The 26,462-nt window shown below is 52.0% G+C and overlaps 1 long non-coding RNA gene across 2 annotated transcripts; it reads right to left on the bottom strand.

Moving 5' to 3' along the window:
- Positions 1-169: 169 nt before the first annotated feature.
- On the bottom strand, positions 170-20,632 carry LOC123385876. Of its 2 annotated transcripts, XR_006599059.1 has the most exons (6): positions 18,899-20,632; positions 18,016-18,189; positions 14,440-14,654; positions 3,088-3,174; positions 1,396-1,508; positions 170-835 (listed from the first exon to the last, which is right to left on the bottom strand). It is a non-coding gene; the product is annotated as an uncharacterized LOC123385876 (long non-coding RNA). The 2 variants fall into 2 exon arrangements; XR_006599058.1 differs by having other exon boundaries at positions 18,016-20,632.
- Between the last annotated feature and the right edge of the window lie 5,830 nt (positions 20,633-26,462).

Genomic DNA, 26,462 nt, shown 5'->3' with positions numbered 1-26,462 from the left:
GTCGGGCTCTGTGCCGACAGCTCAGAGCCTGGAGCCTGCTTCCGATCCTGTGTCTCTCTCTCTCTCTCTGCCCCTCCCCCACTCTCACTTTGTCTCACTCTGTCTCTCAAAACTAAATAAATGTAAAAAAAAAAAAAGTAAAAAAAAAAAAAGAAAAAGAAACCCCAGAACTGTCCATAAGGAGAGGTTAAAAAACCTGTAGAAATCTGCAGGTTGGAACGTGCAGCCGTTAGGACGAGACAGGGCTCCGTGTAGACCTGTGTGTTCTGTGATTGACGGTTCCCCCAAACACATCACAGGCAAATAGCAAGTTGCAGAACACTTATGGTATGGCCTCGATTACATCAAAGCATCGCAAAAGCTATACGTAGGTACGTGTACACGTAGGCATATAGGTAAGAAGGCCATATTTGTATATACCGGGCAGACGTGTGTATTCACATATGTGTAAGTGCAGGAACTTCCCCCCAGCTACGGGGATGAGATGCGCATACCAAACTCTGGCACTGATTCCACCTGGGAGGAGGAAAGGGGGATTGTGGGGGAGGTGGAGGCACGGCAGGGTGCTGACGCTTTGCTTTGTAACCTCAATCATGTATGGTCTCAGCGTCTTACCTGAAAATGCGGTTGTGTATCCCCCGTGTGATGGAACAAGGAAGATCATGAAAAGAGAAAGAGGCAGGCAGACAGGACATGGAAGGAAGCGGAGGAGAGGGAGAGGCATTTCACAACCCACTGAGTCTTCACTACAGGCACCTGACCTGAAAACAGGAAGGAAACCTCTCTGTGGCCTTGCCCTCGCTGGGCGCCGTCCCGCAGTGGTGCTCAGGGTGGTCTGTTGAGGAGAAGGAGGATGGTAATTACCTGGTTTGATCCCTCCTTGTCCCTGGACCCCGTGCTCCCCTTGTGGGGTTTGAGGTACAGAGGGGGTGCAGGGGTGGGGTAGGGTGTCTACACCCAAAGGGCAGGGTGCAGGCCACGCAGAGTGGCTGAGGGACATTAGGGGAGAAGGTGGAAAGGGGTGCGGTGGTGAGCCTGGAGCAGGGTGGGGTGTGGGGCGTTCTCAGTCCCCTGGGCGTGCTGTACTGCTTGCCCTGCGGGGACAGCGGCTGCCCCAGAGTCCCCAGGCTCAGGAAGTCCACGAAGATTCTGCATAAAGGCCTGGGGAAGACTCAGTTGGGCCCTTCCTTGGGCACAAACCAGAGACTGGAGGAGGGGGCACAGAGAGGCTCGAGCCGGTTTGCAACCCTACAAGGTGCAAGGGAGGGAGCTGGCCTCCAGCTCTGGGATCTGGCCTCTTGGCCGCCGTGCTTGTCCCCACCCTGCTTAGGCCTCTGCAAGAGAAGGGGACATGGAGGGGTCTCTGGACCTGGTGTCGGACAGGGGACTGCAGACCTGAGGCATCTGCGGATGTCAGACGCGCCAAGTATGGGGTTCCTCCTCCGCCTTCCTCCCTGCAGGCTGGGCCCCCATCTCAGCAGCCTTACTGAACCAACTTCCCTGGGCACCTGAGATGAAACAGAACGCTGGGCTATGATTTGCTACTCCCTCCCCTGCGTAAACCCTTCCAAAGCTCCAGTTAGCCTTAAGGAGCTCACAATCAGAGCTTTCTCCATCACAGGACTTACTGCACTGTAGGGTAATGTTGGGGTCTTCACGTTTGTGTCCCCTCCCCCTGACCCCCCACCAATTCATGTTTTGGAGCGCTAACCATGTGGCTATAATCGGAAGTAAGAAGTTAATTAACATTAAGTGAGGCCATAGGGTGGCCTCCGATCCAATAGGACTAGTGTCCTTATAAGAAGAGACACCAGGGGCACCTGGGTGGCTCAGTCAGTTAAGCATCCAACTCTTGATTTCAGCTCAGGTCAGGATCGCATGGTGGTGGGATCGAGCCCTGCATCGGGCTCTGTGCTGAGTGTGGAGCCTGCTTGGGATTTTCTCTCTCCCTATCTCTGTCCCTCCCCTGCTCACTCACTCTCTCTCAAAATAAATCTATAAGCAAAACATGAAAAATAAAGAAGAGACACCAGATGGCTTTTTTCTTTTACGTATACCAAGGAAAGGCCATATGAGAACATGGCGAGAAGGTGGCCATTTTGTGCTCAAATAAATACATCAATATTTGAAATTAGCCTTTTGTGCATATAGAACAGATAGTACCCAATAAAAATGCAGAGTTCGTTCTGGCCTATGCAATTAATTAATCATTCCTTCACATTATTCAGCTTGTCAACATTTATTGAGCTCCTCCTATGTGCCAGACAGGTAACGCTCAATACAAGTTAGCCTCCTTCATGCTAAAATGAACTTGGTATCCACCTACCTTTGCTGGAACCCTAAAGGAAACCAATTATCCTGCCCTTTCCCCGGGTGTCTGATTGAACTCGGCGCGTCCATCATAGCCATAGAAATATCACTAACAGGCAATGCCAGCAGGATTAGATCTGCAAAGTGTTTAAAGTTTAGCGAGAAAGCTTTCTGCAAATGTCAACACTACTGTTTGTTCCCTGCAAACCAGCATTCTAATCAGCACGGCTGCCGTTTCCAGCTCATTGAGCAATGACATAAAACAGTCCGGACACAATCAGTTCTCTAGAAGAAAAACACTGGAAGGCAGAGGGAGGTAATAACAACCAGAACTGCCTACTATGTGCAAGGTTTGGTACTTGCGGCTTCAGTCCCGGCACTGCTCATTCTGTTTGTTTTTTTTTAACATTTTATTTATTTTTGAGAGAAAGAGAGAGTGAGAGAGGGAGCACAAGCAAAGGAGGTGCAGAGAAAGAGGGGGACAGAGGATCTGAAGCAGACTCCGGGCTGACAGCAGCGAGCCTGATATGGGGCTCAGACTCACGAACCGTAAGATCACGACCCGAGCAGAAGTCAGACGCTCAACGACTGAGCCACGCAGATGCCCCCGCACCCCTGATTCTCTCAATAATACCGACACATGGAGTAACTGAGGCTCACAGACGTCACCCAGCTCCAGCCAAGGCCAGTTGGGGAGCTTTCCTGCAAGTTCATGTCAGGGTGGGAGTGATTTCAGAGGCGAGTCGTAAGAAAAGAGAATAGCTAGGCTCCTCTCACCTGGATGTCCTGGGACCCCAATCTTTTCCCTCTTCAATCCCCCTCAGAGGCCAGGTGTAGGGATAGAAGAATTTTGGAAATTTTGATCTGAAAAGGAAAACATTTTGTTTTCTTTCTTTTTTTTTTAAGAGGGAGTTGTTAGGGTGTTTATATATTGGGTTCTTGGCATAGAACCTGGTAGACTTGATGGGATTTCAAAATGGAGTCACTAATGGAAATTCTACACCGGGGACTTTCCAAAGAAATTGCTAATGGAAAGCAACCTGTGCTCGGGGACTGGACTGTCCTCCAGGCAGTCACAGCTGTGCACAGAAGGCATTAGGGCCTGACTGAAATGTTATGGTAGGGGTCACCTCCCAGACTTGGCTTTGTACAGGAAGCATAGCCAAGGAGGAGCCGAAGCAGAAGTATAAAAGCAGATGCGAAGGCACAGTACTCCAGCTGGCCATCAGTCTGTCCCTGGGTGTAGATCTGAAGACATTTAGCCTTGGACACGGGTGGGCAGGTGGGTGTAAGAGCCTAATCGTGACTCCTGGGCAGGAGTGGATAGCCTGGGAGGAGCGAGCTCCTAATTCCGATCTCCAAACATCCCTGAGACTGCAACAGCCCTCCATTCTCAACCCCTGCGGTTCACTAGCATTACCTGGTGAGCTTTTAAATAAATACAAAAGCTCAGGGCTCCCCCGGATGGATTAAATCACAATCTTTAGGGGAGGGACCCAGGTGTGGTACACATGAAAGCGTTTCATGTGATTCTATCATGAACTTGCAGCCTAAGTTCAAAACCTCTAATACAGCCGAGGCAGCCAGTGATCACAAGAATCAACTGAAACATTCTTTCAAATAATTTCGCCAAGTCTCTCCCCTGGAGATCTCCAGTCAGTGTATTATCATCATTATAACCACCACTTCTGACATGTCATATTTTTACTTCTGTGTATGTTCCTGTTTCATACCCATCACTAGATTGTAAGCTCTGCAGGGAGGAGACTTGGTCTTATTTTGTTGGGGTGTTTTCAGTATGGAACCAAGGGCAGACAGATCATCATGGGGGCTCCATGGATGCTCCGTGGACGTTTCTTGAATGAGTGAACATGTTCTTTTGCACTTTGTCACTTCTACCTTGTTTAAAAAAAATTTTTTTTCAACGTTTATTTTTGGGACAGAGAGAGACAGAGCATGAACAGGGGAGGGGCAGAGAGAGAGGGAGACACAGAATCGGAAACAGGCTCCAGGCTCCGAGCCATCAGCCCAGAGCCTGACGCGGGGCTCGAACTCACGGACCGCGAGATCGTGACCTGGCTGAAGTCGGACGCTTAACCGACTGCGCCACCCAGGCGCCCCTGTCACTTCTACCTTGTGACCCAAGTCAAGGATGAGGTGGAGATGCTGCAATAGCAATATATATATATTTTTCACCTTTATTTCACTTTCCTTTATAGATCAAAAGTCCTGCTGTTAGAAACATAAAGATGTATTTGATATGGAACTTGATTTCATTCTATAATCAAGTTTGGGTTATTTGGAGACCTGAAAGACCTAGAGAAAACCAGTCATATTCAGGAAAAAAAAAAATACTTTCAGAAGTTTTCAAGAGAAAATCCCCTAACCCCACCCGATTTTTTTTTCCTGAAAATTTCTGCTTCCTTGTGGAATTTATTTACCATGTAACTACTGTTAGCCGTGGGACGAGACAGTTACAGTTCAGAGTGATAACATGTGCCTTCTGTTGTAGGATGTGCCATTCATTTAGGGCCCACCAACAAGCTTGCTTCGGATAAAACTAGGACACGCTGTGGATTGTAAGACCTGTTCTAATTTCAGACGTACAAACGTAGAGAGGGAAACATGCATTTTAGAATTAGTAAAATACGCGAAGTGGTGAGAGGTACATTCAGATCCAAAGGGCTAGCCCCGTGGAGGGTTCTGGAGTGTGGCTGGGCGCAGAGAGCTGGGGGCCGAGCGTGGAGGCTGGAGAGGGCTGCAAGGGTCAGGTCGTGACCACCTGCATAGGTGGGCAACTTTAGTCTCAGGTTACACATGTAGCACCGACCCCCGTCCCACCTCAACGCTGCCCTGTTGCGCAATAAATTCTATGGTCGCCCTACGGCTAAGCCATCTGGAGATGGATGTACACTCTTTATCCTAACAGCAAGGAGAGCCATTCAGAGGTTTTCAGGGAGCGGAGTAAATAACACGATCAGATTGGTAAATGTGCGTGCGTTATGTGTGCTGGGGGCTTTTGGGATTTGCCGGATGAGAATATTTCTTGAAGAGCTACTATGTTCATGCAAGTCAACGTTCTTAAAAGGCAGAAAAGTGGAAATTCTCCCTTCCATCCCTGCCCTCTTCCCACCCCCCCACCCCCTCCCTAGAGGCAAACCATCCGATCAATTTCTTGTGTGATCTTTCAGAAGTAGTTCACGCACATACAAACAGCTCTTTTTTTGTCCTTCATACCTACTGTCTCCCAGCCGATCCATTTCTGTAATTTGTACTCCTCTGGCTATTTTTCACTGAGTTTTTAACAGAATTTATGGTCCCTTTTACTCCTTCAGATTTTAGACTTTATTTTAAGAATGAAGTTTGGATGGTTGTCTTTTTTTCTGAGCACTCCGGCTCGGGATCCATTTCCTCCTACTGTTTCATGACCTCTTCCGGGATCTCTAAGGTCTGTATTTTTCTTCACGGAGGCGATTGCTTCCCTACATTCTCTTCATTTTGCGGTTAGAGTTTTCATCTGCTCTGTGGCAACATTTTTTGGTGTATCTTCTTTGCCTGCTGTTTGTTTCTCCCCCCACCCCTCCTTTTTTTCTTGTCATTGTTTTGTATAGATTACTTGTCACTGAAGCAGGTGATTTTTTTTCCTCCTTTCCCATTGCGCCTCCTCTATGACAGTGGACAAGGTTGTCTTCCAGGTGGGCTAAATTTTCCTTATGACCCGGGGGCAATATAAGGGCACTTAGCCTTGAATTCTTTTCACCAATGGCGAGGCTCTTCCCAGCGTGCAAAGTCGCTCCTCCCCTGTTGCCACAGAGACAAACCACTTCCTACAAGTATGGTTAGTCCTGGTCCAGCAGAACCCGTGTCACCAGCACGTGCACCTGCTTCCAGCTGTTGCAAACGAGGGCTCGCTGCATTGCTCGTCCAGGTGCGCCCCTTACCTTCTTTGCAAGCTGGCAGTTTGGTGTGCTCTCTCCGCCTCCTCCTACGAGCGCCTCTGCTGAAGATCCATCGTTTGGGGGTCACTCTTCCGCCTGTTTTGTGTCTTAGGTTCTACTTTTACTAAAAACGGAGTTAGTGCTTTGCTTTTAGTTCCTTTTTGGTTTTGGATTATTTCCAGTAACAGAAGGGGGCATTGTTACCTTTACACCATCTTGGAAACAGAAGTTCAACGATCACGTTGGCTGTGGCACGTGGGGAATAGACCCACGGCAGAAAGACTGGAGGTGGGTGGACCAGTGAGGAGATCATCTCGACATTGGGGAGCTGGTGTTGGAGAGGAAGAGAAGTGGATCCAAGACAGACTTTGGAGGCAGTGTGGATGACTTTCACTGGCTGACTGCATGTTTGAGTGGGTGTGGGGGACCATTTCAGGGCTGGCTACCAGAAGCCGCTTGTGATGTAGCAGGGAGCTAGCTTCCTCTTCCGCGGCTTCCCGCCCAGTTCCAGGCCACATCTGGTCAGGCTGGGCCCTCTGGGAAGACAACAGAGGAATCCTAATGGGGCAGTGAGCAGCCCATCACTTCCCTGGAAGGTCCCCTGCAGATATCTGGATGAAACTCGGGACTGCTAGACCCACCTGGGAAGACCTAAGGCAGTCAGAGTTCCTTGTCATACCCCCACATTTCTGTCCTATTAACCAAGTCTCCTGGATGACGAGACTTGAAAATAGGTTTGCAAAATTAAAAAAAAAAAATGGGCAAAAAATACTCCTGACATCCCAGGATTTGCTGCCAAGTCTTGGTGGGGGTGGATGTGACACATACTGGAGGTCATACAGTCCACCCCCCTGCCTTCAGAAAGGCATTCTAGGGTATCTAAGACGCACAAACTGAACAGAGAGCTTTGGCTTTCCCTAGGGTTCTGCGGGGGCGGATCTGATTTTTATTTTTAATCAGACTGTGATTAAGTCCTGGGCATTTTCTTTGGGTTTGTGTTTTGTTTTTTTTCTTCCCACCCCCCCCCCCCAATGTTCAGTCAGCGTTGAGAACTGAGGGCTACCTAGTCTCAGAGATGGTCAGAGCTTGAAATTAGGAATCTCCTGCTCCTACGCCTGTTCATTCCCATCCAGGAATACAGCTGTCTGCCTGTGTCCAAGATGAAATGTCACTGATTCTACTCCTGGGGGACGGTTGATGGCTGCTGCCACAATCACCCAGGTTGAGTACCTTTTGTGTCTGTTTGGTTTTGTTGTTGTTTTTTTTAATACTTTTACCTTGGCCCCTCCTAGGATATGATTCTTGACCCAGCTCACTCGGGTTACAGCAGGGCTGGCCTCAAGCTGTCTTGCACACAGCTCTGATATCCTGGAACAGCCTTTCCAACTTAACGTAAGCTGTTCCCTATTAGTGATTTCTCTGGAAAGTCTCCAGCAATTCCCAAGCTAGTTATTAGGGCTCTTAAGGATTTACTTTAGCAAGAATGATCCTGGGATGTTGACTTTCTGCCCCTAAAAAGCCCAGGCTCTGTTCTACGATGGAATGTTACACAATGGTTTTAAATGGTGCTTATGTAAGACAGGGTGTTTGGGGAATTTTTTTTTTAAATAGGGGGACAGTGTTTATCACATGGTGAAAAAAAGCAAGATACAAAATTGTGTATTTTCAAGTAGGTTAAAAATATGTGTGTGATAGACTGAAAGGGCGACTTTTCGCCCCACCCATCCCCCCCACCCCACACCCACCCCAATTTCCTTTCTGAGCAATTAAAGCAATATGCTTTTTTGTCAAGTTAATGAAGGATATCTTGTCATCTAACCTTGACAGAGAGGAGGTAAATGTTCTCTCGAGCTAATAAGGTCAGGCAGTTTGCTCACAGGAAATAGCGTTACGAGTATAGTAATAGGAAGAATATTAATTTCTTATGTGTGTCGAATATTATTTGTATGGTTGTGGGTATTTTTGTTCCTGGAAGAATTAGTCTTGAGCTCGTGAGACATGTTGTATTATAGGTACATTGTTGGGTGAAGCGGCAATGATTTGGAGGAAGGACCCTCCACCCGCCCCCCTCTGTCCCTGCACTTCAGAGAACAGGGCTCCTCCCTCATCCCCTGCACCCCCCTGCAGAGGCCCCCTTGTCTTCCAGACAGGAGCAGCGGTGGCAGCAGTGGAGACGAGCCGTGGTCATTCGGAGCCAGGAGCTGGGAGCGTGGGAGGTACAGGAGTGGATTTAAGAGTCTCTGGTTTGTTTCAGGGAGAGAGGTTGTTCCAGAAGGGGATGAGCTGGATTTCTGAGCAGGAAGAGGTGCGGCGTCAGAGGGGCAACAGGAAAGAGAGGAGAGGAGAAAGACGTCCAAGCAGGAGGGCTCCTGGGCTGGGGTGGGGGGGGGGGGAGGGGGCGGAGGCGCGGAATATCACGAGATACCTACACCACCTTCCCACCCCCTCCAAATAGGACTCCCATTCTGTAAGACTTGGAGACGGTCTTCTGCTGTCATCCAGTACGGAACTGAAATGTTCTTTAAGGTCCCAGGACCGCTGTTGAGAAAGGTTGCTCAACCTTCTCCCTGGTGGCATGGGCCAAAGCAACATGGCCAGCAACCCCCTACTAGGGATCCCTGGAGGTCCTAAGTGAATCTCCAGACGCCCCCTCCCCAGAAGACCCCAGAAAGAAGCCTCTCACAGGAGTTACAAATATATATGCGGAGTTACAAATATATATGCGTAGAAAGACTAGAAGGACATAGGCTAAAAGGTCAACCGTGGTTCCTCCTGGATACCTGGGTTAGGGGTATCATAGTTTCCTGCTTCTTTATGTTTTTCTGAGACTGTCAACTTTTTTTTTATTTTTTTTAATGTTTTTTATTTATTTTTGAGACAGAGAGAGACAGAGCACAAGTGGGTGAGGGGCAGAGAGAGAGGGAGACACAGAATCTGAAACAGGCTCCAGGCTCTGAGCCATCAGCCCAGAGCCTGACGCGGGGCTCGAACTCACAGACCGCGAGATCGTGACCTGAGCCGAAGTCGGACGCTTAACCGACTGAGCCACCCAGGCGCCCCGAGACTGTCAACTTTTTAATAATAAGAGGCATGTGCTATTTTTATAATCAGGAGGCACAAAAATTCCATGGCCACTTGCCCAGGGAGGTCTCAAATCTGGAGGTTTCAGAGAAAGAGGCAGATTTGCCGGGGTGGGGGTGTGGCAGTTACGGATACATGGGACTGGTAGCAACCCCGAGGGGCCATCCAGTCCACCCCACCCCCACCCCGCCTCTGAGACGAAGTACCTGAACAAGACGCAATATCTGAACTCCTTCCCTACGCCGGAAACCACCCCTTGCCCTCCTCACCCTTCCACCCCCAGCAGAACCCCGAAAGACGCTCAGCTTCATACCAAGTGTCCCTGTTGCTCCTGTGGTGGCCCCAGCATTGTGCAGAACAGAAACCAGGGCACCGATAGCTAGATGGAAAATAGGGCAAGATCCTCCTGCAAGGTCTCTGCTCCGAGGTGGCCCTTAGAAAACCCAGGCACCCACGGGGAGAGAGAAGTCAAGCTGAGCCCCAGGTGAGCAGGAGGGAAGAGAGAGGGAGGCCCGCTGGGCTGCAGAGAAGCAACCGCTCCCTTTCTTCCAGCCCCCTTCCTTTCTTTTCTCTCTGACAGCAGGTGGTACCACAACAGGCATATTGGGTACAAAACAACAAAAGCTGAAACTTCCAGGAGCTGAGAGCCTGGTCAGGGAGTAAGGTCCAGCTGGGAGAGTTAATTTCTTAGCCCAAGAGCTTGATTTCCAGAAGTTGTCCCTGTGCCAGATGGGAGGGGGGTTTGTTGGGGTGAGAAACAAACACGGTGATGTGCCAGCCCTTGAAGAATAAGGGCACCCCTCCCTTTTTTTTTACACTTATTTATTTATTTTTGAGAGACAGAGACAGAGCACAAGTGGGGGAGGGCAGAGAGAGAGAAGGAGACACAGAATCTGAAGCAGGCTCCAGGCTCTGAGCTGTCAGCACAGAGCCCAATGCGGGGTTCAAACTCACAAACTGTGAGATCATGACCTGAGCCGAAGTCAGACCCTTAACCTACTGAGCCACCCAGGTGCCCCAGGCTTCCCCTTTTAGATGGGGTTGGAGGAAGAGGTCTGTACTGAGGCTTAGGTCACACTGCATGTAGAAAGTTCTAGAGTGCCAGAGATGGAGGAGGGGTGGCTATGCTTTGGAGCAATACTACCAACCCTTCCTCCCACCCCTCCTCCGCCCGCCAAAAGATGTCCATGTCCTTATCCCTGGACATAGTCACAGTTTACATGGCAAAGGGGTCTTTGCCAATGTGATTAAAGATTTTGAGATGGGGAGATTATCCTGGATTATCTGGATGGGCCCAGTGTAATCACAGGGATCCTTCTAAGAGGAATCAGGAGGCTCAAATAGAGAGGAAGGATGTAAGGATGGAAACAGCCAGGGAGGAGAGGACTCTATGATGCTGACTTGGAGGGAGGGGCCAGAAATCAAGGGGGGGGGCCTAGAAGCTGGAAGAGGCAAAGAGATAGGTTCTCCCCCAGAGCCTCCAGGAGGAACGTAGCCCCGCGACCCACTTCAGACTGCCAACCTCAGACGGTAAATTCGACTGGTTTTAAACCACCAGATTTGTGGTAATTTCTTACGGCAGCAGTAGAAAACAAATACAGCCCCTTCCTGCCCTCCTCCTGGTCCTTGTGAAGCAATCATTTGAGCTACCTCTAGGAACAAGAAATGCGAACATGTGTTTGAGATTATACAGTGAAAAATGAGGACAACGTATTTGTAACACCTAAAGTTGACCGAAAACTGACTTCTGTAAGTTCTAAGAGTTTGATGGGGAAAAAGACCCCAAACCAGGTTTTTCAAACGAGCAGAGAAAATGAACACCATGTGCTCAGGAAAAGGAAGGTGGATGGTCTGGTGCTAAAGTGGGAAGATCCTCTCAGATGTGGTACAGAGTGAAAAAGAACAAGGTAAAGAAAGAACATCTCAGGGGTATCATGTGACCCTACTCCTGTCACAAAGAAAATACAGTCCTACGCGTATGTGTTCTTTTTTGCTGAAGGAATCACAAGAAAACGTTAGCAAAGATTGCCTTTGGGGGAGAGAGAGAGAAGGTAATAGTACTTAACTTTAAAAATGTTCCTGCTGTTTGAATTTGCTAAATTTATACTTAGGTTTTCCGCCCCCAGTTTTATGGAGATGTAATTGACAGGTAACATTATATAAGTTTTAGGCGTACAACATGACGATCTGATACATGTGTATTTTGTGAAATGATACCACAATAAGTTTAGTGTCCACAAAGTCCAACCTGACCAGGGAGCTTATTGGCTCACTTTGGGTTTTCTTCTTGGAATCTCTCCATATTAAAAAGAAAAAGAGGGGCGCCTGCGTGGCTCAGTTGGTTAAGCATCCAACTCTTGGTTTCAGTTCAGGTCGTGATCTCGTGGTTTGTGGGATCGAGCCCCACGTTGGGCTCTGCTCTGATGGTGTGGAGCCTGCTTGGGATTCTCTGTCTCCCTCTCTCTGACCCTCTCCTGCTGCTCTCTCTTGCTCACTTTCTGTCTCTCAAAAGAAATAAATAAATATTTAAAAAAAGCAAAAGAAAAAGTTTTAAGCAGCATAATAGAAGGTGAGCCTCATATGGAGAAATCAGGCAGAGAATCTATCATGGTACGCATGTATTATTTTCTTGCAAACGTGAAACCTGGACTGTTCTGTAAAGTTTACTACTCAGGCTTCTCCTCGGGAGCCAGAGCCAAAGGCAGTTTGAACCCCCCACCCCCAACCCGTCCCCTGTGCTTCTGACATGTGTGATGCAGGTTACAGAGACCCTAAAATCTAACCATGGCCGTGTAATCAGCCTGGTGACGAGGTCTATAGGAAAAACAGATTTGCACGCAGGGTGCAGTATTGACACTCGCCAACCCCTCCAGCCTCTGACAATCGGGGGCCTTCTCTGGGCCTCTGTCTCTTCCTCTATAAAAAGGAGGAAGGTGAAGATGTCTGTTTTCAAGGTTACCGTGAGGTTTAAATAAGATCATGCTCGGAAGGTGTCCGTGGAAACTGGCCCAGGCAGGAACACGACAAAACAGAGTCTTCTCCTTCCTTTCCCTTTTGTTCCGAGCCTGCCGAGGGCAGAAGGAGGCCCCTGTTCAGCAGGAGAGAGGTAAGCGCGAGTCTTTGTCTAGAAAAGTACAGAGACCTCATAGAGAAAACCAAAGTCGCGGAGCCACACGTCTGTTTCCACATCCGTGTGTTTGCCACCAGCTTACCGTCTCTGCCAAGTCACAGGAGGTTAATAAAGTTGGTGAGCTTTTTACAGCCCAGCAGGCCCATTTTGCCTTCTCCTCGATACACGTTTTCATGTCACCGCAGGAGCTGAAATCCTAGGTGTCATTAACCCACATGCCCAGCACCCGTGACCGTGACCCGGGCGGGGGAAGAACAAGCACGCTTTGTTCCCAGAGCCCCTGGCCTCGAGAGGCTCGTTTTCTGATGAATTCAAACAAGAAACGGGGCGATTCAGCTTTTAACTGCTCCCATGGTCATGGGGCCTCACCGCACCGAGCCTGAGGGGATCCCAGGATCTGGAGACCCAGAGGACCTTCAGAGTCCTCTGCCCTACTGGCCGCCTCACAGGGCCTCACAGATGCTGACTCTTTTCCCCAGGAGGCAGTCCCTTTTTCTTTTCTCTCTCGTCCATCCGTCCGTGTGTTCAATCCACGCAGTCCTGGGGAGATCTTTAAGCACCAGGCACCGTCCCGGGCTCTGCTCAGGCAGCAGTTACGACAATACAGACCCTGCCCTCGTGGCAAGGCCATTCTGGTGGCTGCGGGAGCACTGAGGTGGTTGTGCAGAATAGGGGGTGTGGCCTTGGCTGAATCAGAAGCCATCGGTCACCCCGTGCTTCCCGAGCACCTAACATGAGCTGGGCACTGGGGCTGGAAAGAGGTAGATGGATTCCCCGGAGACTTATAGTTGGGGCTTGGTTATATCTGGGGGAGAGAGGGAGGAAGGGTCAAGGCTGACCGGGTTTCAGAGCAGTTTTGGAGCGGGTGGTTTGGGGGGTGGGGGTGAGAATGAGTCAGGTTTTAGGGACGTTGGGTTTCAGGCCCCAGCGGGTCCAGCAGGCAGTTGGACTCGTGGTCTCATGGCACAGGGTGAGACCTGGATGGGCGGTGTGGATTCAGCAGCCAACAACTGGGTGGGTAGGGGACGTGGAAGAGGGAGAGAGAAGGCCCAAGACAGCACTGTGAGGACCCTCATACCTCCAGGATGGGAAACGAGAAGGATCCCCAGTTTCTAGAAGGAGTGGTCACAGAAGCTAAGGACATAGGGAGAACCAATGTCATGGTGGCCTGTGTCCATATGCCACTTCTGAGGGCAGTTTCCTTCAGGAAATCACCCTTCCTCTCCTGTCATTCTTTCATGTGTTTTGAGTGAGGAGGGTCCGTCCTTGGGCAATTGTGTCTCCCAGCCCTACCGCATGGCTCGGTTTAGGGAGGGCCGTATAAGCTCTCAAGGCCAATGGAAAGCAGGGAGACAGGGACTGAGTGAGGGGAGGAAAGGGCGGCTGTTCTTAGAGGAATACTTCTCCCAGAAGAGAGACCCCACACACATACAGCACCCATCCGGCCTTGGAAAGAGTAAAGTAAGGGTGTGAATCAGGCACCAGTGCAGCCATTCATAATTGTGAGGAGGAAGCCTGGGGTGGCTGGAGATTGTCTAAGGCCTGAGGAGGCAGTCTAAATTGCAGATAGCAGGACAGAGAGCAGCCAATTCTCCGATGACACTGTTTGAGCCACTAGATCAAGCTTCACCTGAAGCCAGCTACCTCTAGGCTTTTCAGTTATGCAAGTCAGTAACTTCCCTTTACTGCCCAGCCCCATTTGAGCAAAGGTTTTGTTTGCTTTGCTGCTTGCTACCCAGAGTCCTAATTAACGCACAAGCTGAAGGAGAGGTCTCCTCGGGTCAGTGGGTAGAACATACGATGGGAGGAAAAGTGTCAGGATTTCGGAAAGTTTGACACTTCTGTGTCCCTGAATCATTGTCACCTGCAGAGCCACACTTGCAATCTCTTTACGGGTTTTTGTTGTTGTTGTTGTTGTTGTTTTTGCTGTTGTATCACTTCCCTGACTGTACAGTTAACATCCTAAAGTTGCTTACTCACTTAGAAATGAGATGCTGCTGGAAAGTAGGTTAGACTCCCTTTCTCCTTATGTTGCCTGTTCAGATGCCGAAGCGCCGTCCTCATAAACCAGGGTCAGCGGCAGGTAACAACACGCCCAGAGTCTCTCTCCACTCAGATCCATCTTCCATACTGCAGCGGAGTGGGCTCTCTGAAGCACATGTTCCTGCTGATAAAACGCTGGTACTTCCCATGGCCTGCAGGGAGAAATCGCAAACCCGCTGGCATGGTGCATGTGATCCCATACGTGCTCTAGGTCCTGGGTCACTCTCCTGCGTCCGATACCATCCCCTGAGCCCCGTGCTGCACCAGCTGTTGGTGATCCAACTATCTGAGCGTGCCGTGCCCCTCCGCGCCTCTGTTCCACTTCCCACTCTGCCTGGAGAGGTAATTAATAACAATAGCTAATGTTTATCGGGCACTTTTGTGCGCCAGGCGCTGTACTAAGCGCTGCACGTGAATTGTCTCATTTAATCCTTACAAATCCCCCATGAATAGTGCCATCCCTCCTCCTCCCCCGGTGTCACCCCGGTCAGTGCCCCAGCAGGTGGCGGAAGATGCTGGAAAGCAGATATGGATCCCGGCTGGAAGTCAACCACCGTAGTTAGACAAAAATATGATAGTTCAGAGGCCAGGAGTTTGAACATAAATTGGGGACCTCTAGGTGAGGAACGGAGGAGGTGGCCACGAGGGTGGGAAACTCCACCTTAGCTGACATTGAGAATCCCCCTCAACTCAAGCAAGGGTCTCCGGGGCCTTATGGAATATGCACTGTTGAGGCTAGGTACTCCAGTCTCCATTCCGCTGTGGATGCCACAGGTAATAGCTATGCCCAAATTTCCTAGACCCCAAAGACTAGAAGCTCCATGGTGTCCCTGCCAAGCATCTGTGCGTATGAGGGATTGTTTGCATCTTTGACAGTGTTGGAAGCCTGTGTGATGGGGCTGACCACTCCCCCTCTAAGGTCCCCCAGCGCACCCTCCCCACCTCCCAAGCCTGACCCTTTTCTGGTTGGGAGACACTCCCAATTCTCTCCTCCAGCTGTTTCCCCCACCCCCACTCCCTCCAAGCCCCGCATCCCTCAGACAATGCAGCATAATTCCCCTGAAAACGTGTTTTCACAAAACAAAAGCCAGGAAGGGGAAGGATGTCTTCAGGGTGCTTGGCAACAGCAGCCTATGGCTGGCTCCCCCTGCAGCACAGAGGCCTCTGGGAACAGAACTCACAGACACTGGGCCCCCTCCCATGCTGGGGGCACATCTGCTGCAGAAGGAGCCAAGGAAGCACACGTGAGCCCCTCCCCTCCCACCTCCCGTTGCGATTGCATAGTCATTTGATGAATGACCGTCTCCGGTGTTCGCCAGTTGACCATAAATAGGCTGCACAAGGGCAAGGTTTTGTGCCTCTTTTCTTCACTTTGGCCCTAGCACAGGCCTAGCACACAGTAGGGCTCAGTTAGTGTTCTGGAAGGGAGAGAGAGAGGGAAGAGAGAGAGAAAGGAGGGAGGGAGGGAGGCAGGAGAGCAGGTAACATACAGCCTGAGAGAGAGCCCTTGATTTCCCCTTTATCCCCTCCTCTTTTCCTGGAGCCCCGCCTACGGGCTTCGTATTCCCACACCTGGCAGGGAGAAGCGCGCTGCCTGCTGGGAACACCTTGGTAAACTGCTCTCTGCAGTGTGTGGGGGGGGGGGGGCGACTAGATAGGGGGCCCCCTAATCAGAGGCTGTGCAGCTTCGCAGGAAGCACACAGACTTCAGAGTCCGGCAGAGCTGAGGACGAATTACGGCCTTGTGACCATGGGCAAATTATTTATTCTCCTCTGCAAAATGGAGGTGCTTCTTTTTAGGACAGGAGCTGCTAGTAAGTGAGTGTGCCTGGCGAAGGGCAGGCGCTCAAGAAACGGTGCCATTGTCATTTACGTGCCATTTTGAGCTTCATTCATTCAACCCACACTAATGAGCACCCCCCCAGGCCCTCACCTCACTGGGCTTCCTCTCAGAAAGCCCCACAGGCCCCTTACTTTCTGAGAGGGGCCCCTGTTGCTAAGGGGCCAGGGATCTGGGGATGAAGAGGATAGAATCCTGTACATTGGGGGGGGGGTCACATCTCCCCTCAAGACATTCTGGTCCCCCGGTCTTTCCTTCTCCTTCTCCAATCCGCTTGGGCTCCAGTGTCCCCTGGACTCAGTCACTGTCTCTCTGGAAGAAGCCACTGCGAGGCATCCTGAGCCCGGGTGTTCCTGCTATCCTTCCCCTGTCCTCTGCTCACCACTAGTGCAGGCCCAGAAGGAGGGGGGGAGGTCAGACTCTTCCCTCGGCTCCTCTTCCTGACTGTGAAAATTCCAGATCTTTGCTGCTGGCTCTTCTGTGACTCCTCTTTTATATCCCAGCTTCTCCCAGCTGGAAGAAGACCGGTAGGAGGAAGGAAAATGCAGCCTCACCGAGGACGCCTCCTTTCTAGAAGGGCTTCCCAGGCTCAGAGAGGGAAGAAAGAAGTTTGGTACCATTCAGGTATTGGTGATGCTGGGCCTCACCGCTGCCTCATCCTCCTCCTTCCCACCGCCCCATCCCCCCACCCCTCTCTTGGGGATATTTGAATTTCAAAAAAGGAGCATGGGGATCTGACAGAGGACTTGTATACAGAATATATAAAGAACTCCTACAAATCAATAAGGAAAAAAAAAAAAAAACAGTGAATATATAAGCAAAAGACTTAGAGCAGCGGCTTCACACAGGAGGGTGTCCAGATAGCCAATACCCATGAAAAGATGCTCGGCTTCGTTGGCCATCACGGAAACTGAAATCAGAATCATACCACCATGGAAATTAAAAAGACAGGTCATGTCAAGTTTTGGTGAGGGTGCGGGGTAACTGGAGCCCTCATGAGCTACAGGTGAAAGAGGAAGGTGGCATAACCCCTTTGGAAAACAGTTCAGAAATATCACTAAACATGGACATACTCAGACCGACCCCCAAAACCCTGAGCCTGGGTATACACCTAACAGAAACTAGTTTCTAAAACACCGAAAGTCCTGTACAATCGTGTTCGCAGCAGAGCTATTTGTAATCGTCGCGAACTGGAAAGGACCCAAACTACTCTGGGCGGTGAATAAATGAATACAATATGGTAAATTTAGACACAGGAAATGTGTGCGGCAGTGAGAATGAATGAACTTCGGCCACCTGCAACACCGTGAATCGCACAAACGTAACACTGAGTAAAAGAAGACACATTCGGGGCGCCTGGGTGGCGCAGTCGGTTAGGCGTCCGACTTCAGCCAGGTCACGATCTCGCGGTCCGTGAGTTCGAGCCCCACGTCAGGCTCTGGGCTGATGGCTCGGAGCCTGGAGCCTGTTTCCGATTCTGTGTCTCCCTCGCTCTCTGCCCCTCCCCCGTTCATGCTCTGTCTCTCTCTATCCCAAAAATAAATAAACGTTGAAAAAAAAAATTAAAAAAAAAAAAAGACACATTCTTCTAAAGGTGACCACATTAGTTTAAGGGCCAAAGACCAGCAAACCTTAAATCTACCGATGGTGTTAGAAGTCAGGACGGTGGTTACCTTCAGGACGGAGACAGGCACGAAGGGATTCGGGCAAGGGTGCTAAAATTCTGCTTCCTGATCTGGGCAACGGTGACGGGCCGGGTTCACTTTGCAAGGATTTGAGTTGTCCATAATTCAAAGAGCTTTGCACCTTTCTGTATGCATGTGGCACTTCAACAAAAAGGAAGGTTACTAGACAAAGAGGCGGGGTGGGAAAGAAGGTTGCAAGGGCACCGTTCAGGCTGAAGGCTCAGCCGCAGACTCAGATGGACGCGAGTGCTGATAACAGCGGACCACTGGTTAGGGAGCCCCTGGGATCCACAGCGGTGGGAGGGAGGGAAGGCAGGGGAGGCAGAGGCAGAGGTCACAGTGCAGTACGGGCCCACTGACAGCCTCAGCTGACCTCTCAGGGAAGTCCTGGGGCTGGATCAGCCCCTCAGAGTTGTCTTGACTTGGGCCACGACGGCCAGATCCTTAGCTTCTGGCACCGGTCGCTCCCTGAATGTGGGCTGCGGCGGGGGGAAGCGGGGGGAGCTGGCATACAGCCCCCTCTGCAGCTAGGGCCATCCTGCAGGAGCTGACCGCTGAAGGCCACCTGCCACAGCCCTTCCAGCAAGCCCCCCCCCCCACCCGAAGAGGCATGTGGGCGGCCACCAAAGGCAGCCTGCCACCTGAGTGGAAAAGCTCTTTCGGCCTGGAAAGGTTTTTCTGAGACCCCTCAGCCCAGCACTGGTCATCTGGTTAAACTCTCCCCGGGGCACGCCTCACTCACAGACCTGCCTCGCATTGCAGCCCGCGGCCATCTCCCCACACGGAACCAGAGGCCCGGATGCACCGTGGTGCTTTTGTAGTTTCCTTCCCACACCTCCGCAAAATCCTCCCCTCACCTGGATGCCCTCACCTCGGACTCACTCGGTGAAATCCGGCCGGCCTTTAAGACTCAGGAGGCACCTCTTCCAGGAAGCTCTCCCTGATCCTATACCTTTCCTAGGAAGGGTGGCCCTTCCTCTTCCGAGCCTCCTCCAAGCACCCTAGCCCCCCACCTTTTGTAAAACTCTTATTGCACTATTTGTTTATCTGACCATGTCTCTGACTGGTAAAGCCAATTTGATGGGGAGATGCCTTATTGATCCACTGCACAAACGGATGGCTGCCATTTGAGTTCCTCCGGGGAGCCTGGCACTGTGCTGTGCACTGGAGCCTGAATTCACATAATTCTAACGACCCTGCGAGGTGAGAGGGGAGCACCTGCCCGCCATCATGCCATCACACCATCACTAAGCATCAGAGTTAATACACACATGGGAGTCGGTGCCAAGCCTCCAAGTCCTCCGGAAATGGTGGATAGGGAAGGAGGGCAGGGAAGGGAGGGAGGGAAAGGAAGAGGAGGGCAGGGAGAAAGAGAAGAGAGGAAGGGAGCGAGCTAAAGAGGAGGACAGGAAGGAAGGAAGGAAGGAAGGAAGGAAGGAAGGAAGGAAGGAAGGAAGGGAGGGCTCCTCTGTTCAGCCCCTATGGGCAGCCCATTCCACCTGCCGGCTCGCGGCTGGCGGCTGGTGAAGGGACTTGCTGGGTTGGGAGGGCAGCTCTCTCCCCTCCCCAAGCCCTGCCCATCACCGGTTCCCAGAAGCCCCTCATCCTGGCCTGGGGGAAATGCAGCTGCAAATCACAGCCTGTCTGTGGAGGAAGGTCCCTGGGCCAGGGCTGAGCAGGGGCACGGTCAGTTCGCAGTTTTAATCCTGACGTGTGCCTCCTTTCTTTCCACCCCCAGTACTCCCTTTGAAGAACTGCCTCAGGGTTCACGTTGCAGCATCAAACAGGGACAGAAGGTGCATCTCGCCTTAGCAGTGGGAGCGTCTACAGCTTAAGTCACTGGAGGTGCGTGGCACACGGAGTGCCCCACTGAGTGAGCGCTCCACTGAGCCCAGAGCGTGAGAGGCGGGGGCTTCGCCCTTGGACTGGGAGCAGCAGGTGGACACACAGACCATGAGACAGACACACAGATAACGGTCGTGCGTGCAGATGTGCCTGAGAGCATCCGGAAGCTCACGGACACAGGTGCGTGCGAGCCCCAGCGTGCGTCCAGAGAGCAGCGTCACGTGCACGTACGCACATGCACCATACACGTGACACGCACGTAAACAGACGCACACCGTCACAGGCAGACGCACACACGCCCAGAGGTTCCTGGCAAAGAACGTAATCTTGTCCTCAACGTCTTGCCCCCGAGGGTCTACTGATTCCCTCCCCGAATGTCTCACCTAACCGTCCCTCTTCCCCACCTCCCACGGCCCTGGTTCCCTTTACCCCCCACTTGGACCCCTGGACGACAGCCACAGGGTCCCCACCTCTCTTCTGGCCCTAGACACAAGAGCAGGGGCTGTGTGGGTATCGGGCAGATCTGATCCCATCACTCCGCTGCTTAAAACCCGTCTGCCGCCTCCCCATTCCCCCCAGATGCAGTTCAAATCCTCTGGCCTTCCAGAAAAGGCCCTTTGCGATCTGGCTTCAGCTCGTGGCATGAGCTGGCACGGAGCCCCACGCACTTGGCGCTCCAGCCGAGGGACTCCTGCAGGAGGCCGCCCTGGACCACACTTGCGACCATACCGCGCGCGCCGCGGGAAGCTCCCTCCTCCCGGCTTCCCTCGTGGTTCCTTTGCTAAGCTACCACTCGGCCATCCCTCGAGGCCCAGTTCACCCGCATCTCTCCACTTCACCCCGATATTCAAGGCACGGCCGCCGTCCTGCCCCACCGCTTTCACAGGCGTTTGGTTGGCCCTCACCGGTGTCGCTGTCACCGGTGTGCACACCAGCCTCTCCCGTGGAGCTCCCAGCATGGCTGATACGAAGCCCAAAACGTACTGTGGGTGCGGGCCAGGGAATGAATTGGCCTGTATGATGCTCACCTCACACGAGGTGATCTCGCCCGGCTAGGTGATCCTCGGGCACGCACGTGACTTCTCTGAGCTCTGCCTCCGCGCGGGTGAAGGGGCATCTTGCTGCAGTTACTGGTGGGGGCTGTCACCGGGATGCATGTAAAGAGCTGGGCTGAGTGGCTAACGCATGGTCGGAACTCCATCAATAATAGCCAAGCTTGCTGTTGCCAGCGTCTATTTTTATTTCCACTAAGGTCTTCCCACCACTGTTTTCTGATTCTCGTCCCCCTCACTGCCTACTCAGTTTAGTGCCGGGCTTCCAGGACTGACTCACTGGTGGTTCGCTGTGGGATTGATCGACTACACGGCTCTCTGAAGGCTTGTTTGCCGTCCGAGGATTCTGAGCTGAGCACCACGCCTTCTCCCTCCCAGCCTCCCCCGAGACTGGAAGGCGAGAGCCACGGAGAGTCCGGTCCCCCTCCCTTCTCCCCAAGCTCAACAGCTGCTCTGTTCTGAGTCCCGTGAACCGAGCCAAGTTGGGACCTGGGGGGACGGGAACAGCTGGGCCTTTTTGCCCCAAAGCGCAGAGTCATTGCCGCCAGCCCCCCAGCAGCTGCGCCCCCCCCCCCCCCCCGCCACTCCAGGATGCTGCACATGTGGCTGGGGTTCCCATAGCAACCTCTGTGGGGACCTGCCGCCTCTACCACTTCACTCCTCCTCCTCCTGGACTTGTGTGAGAGGTCGGGGCGAAGACGAGGGGAGAGGGCCGTCGGGCACTTTCACAGGCAAACACCTCCATCCAGTCCGGCGAGGAACGCGCTGTTACTATCATTTTATTGGCAAGGAAACCGAGGCCCAAAGGCATCGGCTTCTAGCCCCAGTTCGCCCACCAGCCAACAAGAGCACTGATCTGCAGCCACATCCGTTTGCACTGATGCGGCCAGCGGCGGTCAACACCGGTCAGGGGCTCTGGCCGCCAGCAACTGAAACTGACCAGCCCCCACTACGGTGAACAAGGAAGCGTGGATGGAAGGACGGTGGTGCAGCTCCAGAAAGAAACAAGTGAGACACATGACTGATAAGGACAGGAACAGGCGGCTTTGAGGACCCGGGGTGGAGCAGGAACGAATGGACAGTCATTTCGTCGGAATGAATAAACTGTTTTGAAATCTTCCTGTCTCTCCGCGTAGGACTCGGGTTCAGGCCTGGGGCCAGTGCCACCTGTTGGCCGGGAGAGGGCAGACGCTGTGATCGACAGTCCTACCAAGCCCGTATCTCATGGGGTCGGGAGTGGTCTCCAAATTAAACTCGGGATGCGGCTTCCAGAAGAAAGGGGAACGAATGCCAGGCAGGCCAAAGCCCAAGTTCCCCTGACCATCCCGTGGTGATGGGCATGCAGGGTGGGAGACTTCCTACGGAGAATGAAGAAGGGTATAGAAGATGCATAGAGGGGGCACTTCTGAGAAAAGCTAGGGCCAGCAGCAGTGAGGAGACGGGCACCCAGAAGAAAGAAGGTGTAAGCTGACCTGTCTGCTTTCATGGGAACAAAATGCACCTATGTCCACCCTGTTAACTGATCATCCTTCAGCACCCCAACACACACACATTCCTTTTCTCGTTAGCTTCTTACCCAATATTTAATTCCCAGGATCGTGGACAACTGTCTAGCATCAGCCTTGGTTGACAGAAAAAGTCCGGTCACCTTCTAATATTCTATACAATTTACTTATTATAGTCATTGTTTATGGCCTGCCTCTCCTGTCCTTTCTAGAATATAAGCTCCAGGAGGGCAGGGATTCTCTCCTGTTTGTTCACTGCTGTATCCCTCATGCCTGAGGGAGTGCCTGGCACATAGTAGGTGCTCAATAAATGTTTGTTCAATGAGTGAGGAAGTACCAAGCACTCCGATAGGCGTGTGGGATACAACAGTGAACTAAAGGAAGGTCCTGACCTCATGGAGCTATAGTCTAGTGAGACCCAAACCACAGCAAAAATAGATAACAAAAGAACAGAATGAAAATTGTAATATATGCTTTGAAGGAAACAAGTATTTTTAAAAAAAGGAATAAGGAAGCGGGAAATCAAGATATGGCAGTCATAGGACAGAAGTCCTCTCTTCAGCAACATCTATTTAAAGGGAGAGCTAAAGGATAGGAAGGGGCTGACCACAAGAGGTGTGAAGGCAATTCTTCCCAGAAGTGTAAAGAGCATGTGCAAAGGCCCTGAGGCTGGGAAAGAACTCAGTGTGTTTGGGAAATGGAATGACGAGACCAGTGTGGCTAGAGTTTAGTAGCCAAGGGCCAGAGGATACAGGTTGAGAACAGAGAGCGTGCCAGGCGCCAGGCCCCCGGGGGCCTCGTCAGCCATGGTGCTTGGATTGCATTGCGGGAAAGGTGGGAAGGTGTTAAGGCATTTTTCGCATGAGTGCTTGACCCTGTTTATGATGCAAGCTGATCACTCTGTTCTGGCTGCCAGGTGGAGAATACACTAAATCAGGGCACGGTGGACCGGTCACTAGGCACTTGTGACAGTCCAGATTGAGCACAGGTGGTCCAAGGCAGGGGACAGTGGGCCACTCTCAGGTCACCTCTCAGTTAAATCAGCTTGGATGATATCACCCTCTGGGGGCCGTAAAGGTACCCCCCAGCCCCAGTCTGCTACTCCCAGTCCATGGGTGATGGATGGACCCACTGATGATCTGGCTGGGCCCTGTGCCTAAGTGACGGGTGACAGATGGGGTTGGAACAGAACGCTCTGAGCCATGTGGCCAATGCACTGCTCTGAGGAGGACTTGGGAGCCAGGAGTTAATTTAAAGAAAGGAGTGGGGGAGCTCAAGATCGCTTCCTCCACTGCTCAATTAGCGGAGAGGGCTGTAGGGAGCTGGAGTTTTAAAGATCCCCTTAATCATCTCCTGTCTGCCTGGCAGTGTGCAGGAGTGTGGCAGGGATAATTGCACCTACCCATTAACAAATGCAATTAAGGCTCTGGGGCCTCCAGCACCCCCTTCTCCAATTAAACAGCAGATGAGGGGCCCATGGGGGTGGCCTTTGAGATGAATCACTTGAAGCTGAAAACTTGGAGGCTGGAAGTCTGGACAGAGAGGCGATTACAGTCAATAAAATTGTGATGGGAAAGGAGAGACTCTTATCTACTCCCAGCCTGCTCCAGCTTGAGGCCCTCCGGGCAGCTGGATGGCCATTCTTTAGGGCAAATTAGAATTTCTGCTTTACACAGAGGACAGCCAATATTTGGAACCCACCAACCAGCGCCTCAAGCCAGCCGCTTCCGCTCTGCCAAGCACACACTCACAGAGTGTCTAGATGCAAGAGAATTCCTAGGTAATTCTAGATGCGAGAGAATTCCTAGGTAATTCATGCTGTGAGAAACTAGGCTGTCTAGTGTATGGGGAGGAGGGCATGGGGGTGGGGGGGGCATGCTCCTAGCCTGTGAAGGGGGGGGGGGTGGAGGGAAGGGAACTTCCTTGGGCAGCTCCAGTGGGCCAAGCTGTGCTCCCTCCTTCCCTATGGGCCATGTTCTTTCTTTCTTTTTCTTTTTTAAAATATTTATTTAATTATTTTGAGAGCAGGGGAGGGGCAGCGAGAAAGGGAGAGAGAGAGAGAATCCCAAGCAGGCCCCAGACTCAGGGATCGATCTCACGAACGGCGCGATCATGACCTGAGCCAAAATCAAGAGTTGGACGCTTAACCCACTGGGCCACCCAGGTGGCCCAGGCCATCTCCTTTCTTTCTTTTTAAATTATTTTTAACTTTTTTTTCAAACATTTATTCATTTTTGAGAGACATAGAGCGTGGGGGGGGGGGGGGGAGGGGCAGAGAGAGAGGGAGACACAGGATCTGAAGCAGGCTCCAGGCTCCGAACTGTCAGCACAGAGCCTGCCGCGGGGCTCAAACGCATGAACCATGAGATGGTGACCTGAGCCGAAGTCGCAGGCTTAACCGACTGAGCCACCCAGGCGCTCCTCCTTTCTTTTAATCCAAATCCCAACAGCTTCAGAGAAGGGACATGAGCTCTGTTACAGATGATGGAACAGAAGCTTGGGGAATTCAAATGCTTTGTCTAAGATCACAGACCTAGCTGGGGTAGAGCCGGGATTTGAACCCTGGCCTGTCTGACACCCGGCTCTTCCCTCACCTCTTTGAGATCACGGCTGCCAAGATCTTGCCCCTGTGCGCCATGGGGATGGGCTCCGGCAGACATTTCAAATGCTATTCCCAACTCTCTCCCACCTCCTCCCTGCCCCTGGCTGGATCCCAAAACTTCTGAAAGGCGCCTCTGTGGTTCCTGACACGGCCTGAGGTAGGACTTGACAGGCTGCTGAGTACTGAGGTGCCGACCACCACGCTCATCTCCGGCTGAGAACAGAAATCCCTCCTGCCTTCCCTGCCTCTCCCTAGTCTCTTGATGTGTCTCACCCATTACAAATGCTGTGAATCATTATGCGTGTGCTGATTGTCACTTTCACTTAGCGTCCCCACCAAAGGCTCAAAGGCTCGGGTGCTGAAGTGCATAATTGGAGAGACGCACCATTTGTTTGCAAAGAGGAGACCGGCTCCACCTAAACATCACAGAGCCCAGGTCCCCCTGCAGAGGCCCTGACAGGGGCCCGGAGACACGGCCACATACTGCACCTGCCCAAGGACGCGGCCACCCCAGGCGAGTACTGAATCTAACTCTGCTTCCCCCCGAGGGAGCCCAGGGGGTGAGTAATGTTTCCTAGCCCCCACGTCCCCCCATCTTATTGCCCTGAGAATCTTGCTTTAGGTTTATGGTTTGGTTCTGTTTGTCTCTGGGGCTTTGCTGAGGAGTTGGCTCTGGAGAGCCAAGTTGTGGATTAAAATTGTATTAACAGGGGAGCCACCTGCCAGTCACCCCTTCCTTTGAGGCTCTCCTGAACTAACAGCAGAACACCTGCTGCTTCCTGTGGCCTAGATTCTTCCTGAGTTTGGAACTCTCCCACGTCTGCCTTATCTACTCTCGACTCCGTAAAAGCCCCAGTGAGATGGGAAGAGAAGGGAGCAGGGGTGACCGGCTGTGGCTTGGCCCAGATGGGAAGCCCGCTGCCTGCCTTCAACAGCAACCAGGGCTGACTTCTACAGTTCCCTCACTGCCCCCCCCCCCCCACGACTCTGCTGGGAGTTGAGAATGGCGGTCGAGTTCTCTCTCCTCGCCTCCCCCAAACAGTTACCAAATGTCCGCTGTGAGTCTGGCCAAGTTCCAGGGGCTGGGGACCAAGTGATAAATAAGCCCTTTCCCTGTAGGTAGGAGAGACACTCAAGTGAGGAACACATAACAACAAACACAACGCAAGGAGTTTCTCCGCAGAAGCAGGGGCAATGGCCTCCCTCTGGGAGCACGGAGGAGGGGATAATTGACTCTGTAGGAGGAAGCAGGAATTTACACTCAGTCCTAAGGGTAGCTGGGGCCCGGTTGGCACCAGCTTTCCAGGAAAAGGGAAAGCCTGAGCCAAGGCACAAAAGACATAACAGACGTGGCAGGTTTGGGGCCACCTGGACCCTGTGGCCTCCACAGCCCTTGAATCATCAGAGTTCCCCAGAGCCAGCCCCAAAGTG

Source organism: Felis catus, chromosome B3 (genome assembly GCF_018350175.1).
Source record: "Felis catus isolate Fca126 chromosome B3, F.catus_Fca126_mat1.0, whole genome shotgun sequence".
NCBI lineage: Eukaryota > Metazoa > Chordata > Mammalia > Carnivora > Felidae > Felis > Felis catus.
The sequence above is the reverse complement of the archived record's forward strand: the minus strand, read 5'-3'. Positions and strand labels throughout refer to the sequence as shown.